The 7,111-nt window shown below is 39.1% G+C and overlaps 1 protein-coding gene and 1 pseudogene across 7 annotated transcripts in view; one reads left to right on the plus strand and one right to left on the minus strand.

Annotated features, from left to right (window-relative positions):
- Positions 1-7,111, minus strand: part of CDKAL1 (CDKAL1 threonylcarbamoyladenosine tRNA methylthiotransferase) — a 667,723-nt gene that overhangs the window by 175,656 nt on the left and 484,956 nt on the right. The window lies entirely within an intron of this gene.
- LOC109381639 (40S ribosomal protein S8 pseudogene) lies at positions 366-1,056 on the plus strand (annotated as a pseudogene).

The raw sequence follows: 7,111 nt of genomic DNA on the forward strand, positions 1-7,111 counted from the left end.
ATTCCCCAGCACTGTCCCCCTCCCCCAATTCCCCAATAAAATCTTTAAAAAAAAACCATTACTCTATCTTTTTAAAAGTAATAAAACTACATTTAATAAGCAAAAAAAATATCCAGATGGCTAATTTAGTTTAAATTTGGTACATTTTTACTCTTGATGTAAAAAAACATTATGTATGAGACAAGGAAAGGAAGAAAAATATGGATAAAATGGCAAATGATTTGCTAAAGCTTTACAAATTTCTGGATATCCTGTGGAATTAGAATTTAAAATGGTAAAAACAAAAACCAAAAAACTATTAAATATGTGGTAGATAAACCAAACCGTGGCTCTTTGCCTTTTCTCTTTCCAATTGGCACTGAGCCATGGGCATCTCTTGGGACAACTGGCACAGGCGCTGTAAGACTGGGAGCCAGAGAAAGCCCTCCCACAAGAAGCCAAAATATGAGCTGGGACGCCCTGCCGGCAACATGACGGCTGGCCCCCACTGCGTACACACAGTCCGTGTGCGTGGAGGCAAGAAGGAGTGCTGTGCATTGGGGCTAGATGTGGGGACCTTCTCCTGGGGCTCTGAGTGCTGTACGCGCAAAACAAGGATTATTGATGCTGTCTACAATGCATGCAACAACGAACTGGTCCGCACCAAGACTCTTGTAGAGAACTGCCTCACGCTCATTGACAGCACACAGAACTGACAGTGGTATGAATCCCACCGTGCACTGCCCCTGGGCTGCAAGGTGGAGGCCAAGCTGACTCCTGGGGAGGAAGAGATTTTAAACAAAAAATGATCAAAGAAAATTCAGAAGAAATATGATGAAAAGAAAAAGAATGCCCAAATCAGCAGTCTTCTAGAGGAGCAGTTCGAGCAGGGCAGATTCTTGCAAGCATCGTTTCAAGACCAGGCCAGTGTGGCCGAGCAGATGGCTCTGTGCTGGAGGGCAGGGAGCTGGAGTTCTATCTGAGGAAAACCAAGGCCGCAAAGGCAAAGAACTCATCCTCCCTCCTAGCTTAGCTCATGCAATAAAGGTGTTGGTGTTCTGGAAAAAAGAAAAAAGAAAAAAGAAAAAAAAAAAGGAAATCTGTGGTAAAAACTGATTAGGTATATGGGAAGAATGTTTCTGAAACTCAAAAGAAACATGATTGTCAAATAGGCCAAAAATAAGAGAGGGGCAAACCAGAGGCAGATGACACCAATAATTTAGTGTCATTCATTACATTTCTAAACCTGGTATAAATCCAAAACACACAGTTTGGCTTCAAGCAAAAATCAAAAGAATCATCACTGTTAACTAAAAATTAAGTAAGTACTATGTTGAGTAAGTTTTTTATCCTGTAACACTCTGCTTGCATTCCACAGCAAATATTTTGGAATAAGCACAAAGCCTTGCATAAGACCAAAGATATTGCTGTAAAAATTAAAAGTAAGTACACTGGATAATATTGTTATAACATTTAAAAGGAACCATATTAAAATTCACAGGATTTTTGCACATCTGTTATTAAAATCATTGTATGATATTGCTGGTTAAAGTGAAGATATTTACTATCTATGGTACTGTTAACACAATTCTTATGAGTTTTTCTGTTTCTATGGTAACATAAATTATAAGGTTCAATAAGGCCAGATTCAGTAATGTGTATTTTTCTGTTATTCAAGGTGAAAAGGAAATGAAACATTTCTAACATTCATAAACTGCAGCAAATGTCTGAATTGCATTTAGAGATAAGACGATAATTACTAAAGTAATTAGAATTCTTCCTGGATGGAATTATTTCGCACACAGTGGAAATTTAGGTTTGGGAATGAAAGCAGGGGTCCGAGTATATTCAGCATCAGTAATTAATTACAACCAAAACCAATATACTATTCTGATACCTTGGAACAGACTATACCTTCTTCTGTCTGCTTCTGACTACAATATGAAAGAAACTGGTCCCCCACCCCCATCCCTTAAGTCAGAAAGATAAAGTGGGTGCAATCATTTTATTCAAGAGAAAATCCAATTACAGAAATAATCAACTTTTCCCTCTTGCTTTATTTTTTTCATATTTGAAAGGGCATTCACATTAGCAGAACCAATTAAACGAATATCAGGACAGGGCAAAAACTACAAAGTTGGGCAAGTTTCTTAAATCTTTTTAAATTAAACTTTGAAAAAAACACACTTATTGAAATTTTAAGAGACTCAAACCCAGATCATAGCATTCTTTAATGGGAAAGCATAATTGGAAGGTGACTAAACAGCAGGTTTCAGGAAGAATAATTTATAAAATTACACAAGTATAGTGCATTTGCCTCTAATATGCAGTCTACTATAAATAAGAAATTAGGCAAATTTTTACTTTTAATGGAAGTGTTGTCATCATCAAGAAATGGCACTCAGAGGCATTACATTTCATGTCTTATGCTATCCTAAAATGCAATTTATATAGTTATCATAAAAAATAATACTGAAAACAAAATACATATATAGAGAGAGTAAGGGAGAGAAAGAGAACCAGAAGCCATTAAATCAAAACAGAATTATTTGCAATTACTTTCTTTATCCCTTATTAGTTGAACTCATGTTTTGTTTAAATTCAGTTTATCCTAAAAATCAGATCAAGGGTTGGCAAACTATGGCTCAGGGCCAAATTCAGCCATTGTCTGCTTCATAAATAAAGTTTTATTGGAACACAGCCACACCCATTCATTGACATATTGTCTATGGCTGCTTCGGGTACAGGACCAGAGTTGAGTAACTGTGATAGTTGCAACAGAGGCTGTTGCACAAAACCAAACATATTTATTATCTGCAGAGATTCTAACCAACCAGCTCCATGAGTCTGATTTTTGTTAGGTATTCCCAAGGACACCCCAGGGTGAATTTGAGGGGACACTGGGCTCTACTACACAGGCCTAAGTCAACCTTTCCACGATCATGAAATTCTCACTGATACAATTCAAATCAGAATACTTCCTCCCTGAGCAATCCTGGTCCACAATCTATTAGCACCTATCCATGCTACTCATCCCCTGCGACCCACTTCTCTGATGAAATTTTTCAGGATTTTCTCTCTGAATTTCAATTCATCCAAGTTCCTTTCTTTACACCTCTGCGATGGCCCTGTTATGATCTGCTTGGCACCTTTCACATGTGTTCCGTTGTCTTCAGCTTTCTAGTAAACCATAAGCAGCTGCTAGGCTGGGACGGGGCCATAGTCATATTCTTACACTTGCAGCAGTGAGGTAGCACAGCAGCATCACAGATAGCTCAATAGCGGCGCCCATTATATTAAAGGTGACCAAGAAGGGAGAACTGGGAAAAAAAGACAGGGGTGACGAATAAATGAACTCGATAAGGTAATAAGGTTTATTCACACCTACTGATGATTAATCCCTGTGTTGACTCGTCTAAATCTCAGTATTTTACTTTGAAGTACAAGAAGTGAACATCTAGCCTTTATCTTACATGGCAGGGGAAGCGAAGAGGCAATTCAGAGGGCCTCCATTAGTGGGAGTCAGTTTGGCATTTAACGTCACAGGCTCTGAAAACAGGATTCAGATCTAGACTCTAACTGCTTATTGCAGTGCAACCTTAGGCAGTGCCTTCATCTCTCTGTGCTTCCACTGCCACATCTATCGTATAAAATGAGAAAACATTACCTCTCATTAGCTGCTCTGAAGAGGAAATGAGTCAATATATATGAAAAGCACTTAAAAGAGTGTATGACACAAAGCTCAATAAGGCTCCCAGGTTCTGGTGTCAGAAACTGCCACAATACCAACCCGATACCGAGCTAGTTTCTGTGTGACTAGTTCACATCTGTTTTCTTCCCAAACAATGACTAGTTAATAGTAGAGAAAGCATGGAATTCGGTTTTCTGACTCCTGCTGCTTTATTCATGTACTTAGCCTTTTACCCAAGGAAAAGAAATGTAGAAAAAAGTCCTCACCAGATTATCCTATCTGTGCCAGTAGCCAACAAAAAGATATTACTAGAAGCTCAGATTTTATCTCACACATTCTCAGTGGTGCCAAAATTACAAAAAGAGAGATAGGAGCCCGTGAGACTAGAAACATCAATAGATATAACTAGCCCTTGGCTGAGAGAGGCAGTGAGAAAACAAAAAATCTTGTTAATTTTTAACACTTAACATCATGTCCCAAGTCATGCAAGGTCTAGAAAGCAGCTCTGATGTCATCATTTTTTGGCAAAAGAATCTGAGGAATATTTAGCTATCTGTAGTGGCGCTTGATACCGAGTCCTGGACAGTTCATAGCCGGGCACAAAAACCAAAGTGTCTCTTTCATATAATTCAGATCCAGCTAATGGCTGTAAAGACCCACATGCTGATATTCCTTTTCCTATGTCATTTCACAGACATCAAAACAACCCTGTGAGAAGGAAGGGATGATATTTTCACTGCAAAGGTTCAGAGAGGTGAAGTATTTGCACAGAGGAATCAGGCTTTGAACATTCACGGCTGCCTCTCAAACCTGCAAAACTGAGTAATTCTCAGGAACAACAGCGCATGCGACAGGTTTTTGTGTCATGATTTAGAGAGAAAAATAAGGGAGAAAATGTTTGGCTGTGACCACCAATGTGAACAGCAAGTGTGTAAATGTGCGATGCTATTTACCAGACAGGCATCAGGGTGGTATATTTTATTAGGGGAAAGCCTGACTTAAAGACACTTTGAGTCGATCCAACCAATGGTAATTGATTACCAATGGTAAGGGTATTAGAAAACAGACTGAGTACACTGGAGGGTCACACAGCATTTCCAGCCATCAATGGGGATAAACAGAGAAGTGACTGACAGTGCCAGGCTCCAAATCATATCATACAAAGGGGAACGGTGGGATAAAGAGGGGTGGTGGAATAAGTGGGATTATAAGCCTTAGAGAAGATGAAATTAGAAATAACACCAGGTGAGGCGGAGATAGAGGGAGAAGAAGAGACATACACAAAAAACCCCGCAGAGGTCTATGGGTGTGACAAGGCACACAGAGCCACAGATTGCCACCTCTCAATGTAAAAGCTGCTGAAATTAACTGAAACAATGTATAACATCACTAGAGTGTATATTCCACTTCAGCCTATGAATGTGCCTCCAATCACAGCAAACACTTCCTTTAGCAAACAGCTTTAACAGAATCAATTTCTGATTAAAAAACAAAAAGTAAATGAAGACACCTCAGGTGGTAAAACACAAGTAATGACTATTTCATCAAAGTCCCAGATACAGGGCTGTGTAGTACGTGACCACAGGCTTCCTACACAAAGCCACGTCCGAAAGTCAAAGACACATTCTCCAGCTAGCCTTGAAGAATTATTTCTAATTGGATGATGATACTTTTATAAAACGTGAACATAAACTATATAACAGAAAATTACAGGAAAATGACACTGAGAGGGCAAAACGCAAAGGTAAGGTACTGCCACTAAAATACGGATGCTGATCAGAGTAATTTTCAGATGTAGGAAAGTGCAAAGCAAATTGTGAAGCCACAGAGGCATGACACATTCTTAAGTGAGTCCAAAATGCTTTATGAAAGGAGGGAAGGGCATTCTCGGAAGTATGTCTAGGAGACCTGCCGAGGGCGCATCCCCAAGGACAGTGAAAACAAAATGAATAAAGAACCACTATCACACATATTTGGCGGGGGGGTGGGAGGGGAGGGGGGTGCGCTGAAGGAACCTTAAATATTCATGTAGTTCACCCCTAAATTGAAATCATTTTTGTAAAATGTGGGTAGATGGGTCTCTTTGGGTTTTGATAACTTCCCAGTGAAAATTCAATTCAATCAATATTATCAATTAAGTTGATAATGAATTTAATCAATATCATAGAAGGTAGATCTACGTTCTAACACTGAGCTATATAAAGATAACAAGATGCTATATCTGCCTTCTAGGATCTTGGTCTATATAAGTCAGGTATTCGCCACTAGTAGTAGTACTGTATTAGTAGAGAAAGCGTTTACACTGCACTTTGTGTCAGGGACTGTTCTAAGTGCTTTCCATGTATTAACTCATTTAGTCCTCCCAGTACTCTCATCAGGTGGGTATGATTACCATCTCTATTTTACACATGAGGAAACTGAAGCTCAGGAAGGTTAAATGACCCCCACCAGGTCAAACAATAAGTACAGAAGTCCCCTCTCATTCGCGGTTTCTCTCTCCGTGGTTTCACTGAGCTACAGTCAACCATGGTCAAAAAATATTAAATGGAAAATCTCAGAAATAAATAATGCATTAGTTTTAAATTGTGTGCCATTCTGAGTAGCGTGATGAAATCTCACCCCATCCCATTCCGTCCCACCCAGGACGTGAATCACCCCTTTGTCCAGTGTCTCCACACTGTATACACTCCCTGCCCCTTAGTCACTCAGCCTTCTCAGCTATCAGATCGACTGACATAATATCGCAGTACTTGTGCTCAAGTAACCCTTATTTTATTTAATAACGCTCCTGAGCTGCAAGAGCAGTGATGCTGGCTATTCACATATGCCAAAGAGAAGCTGGAAAGTGCTTCCTTTAAGTGAAAGGTGAGTACAGCACAGTAAGATATTTGGAGAGACCACATTCATGTAACTTTGATTACAATCTACTGTTATAATTGTCCTATTTTATTATTATTCTTATTGTGCCTAATTTACAAATTAAACTTTAACATAGGTAAGTATATACAGGAAAAAACACAGTTTATACAGGGCTCGGTACTATCTGCTGTTTCAGGTATTCACTGGGGGTTTTGAAACCTATCCGTTTGTGATTAAAGGGGGGACTACTGTAAATGTCAGAACTGAGATTTGAACCCGGGCATCCTGGTTCCAGATTCTGAGCTCTTCACTCAGTGTATACTATTTCTTGATAAATAACTATAATTCAGGGCACAATGAAGAAGTTGTGGAAAGTGGCATATGAGCTCAGAGGACAGAAGCAGACGGTACAGGGAGGCGCTGTCCAATAAAAATATAATGCGAGCGACATGTGTCATTTGATGTTTTCTAGTAGTCACATTAAAAAAGAAACAGGTGCAATTAACAGTATTTTATTTAGCCCAATGTACATCAATTATCATTTCAACATGCAATCGATGTAAACATTAATGAGATATGTTA

Source organism: Hipposideros armiger, unplaced genomic scaffold, assembly GCF_001890085.2.
Source record: "Hipposideros armiger isolate ML-2016 unplaced genomic scaffold, ASM189008v1 scaffold_50, whole genome shotgun sequence".
NCBI lineage: Eukaryota > Metazoa > Chordata > Mammalia > Chiroptera > Hipposideridae > Hipposideros > Hipposideros armiger.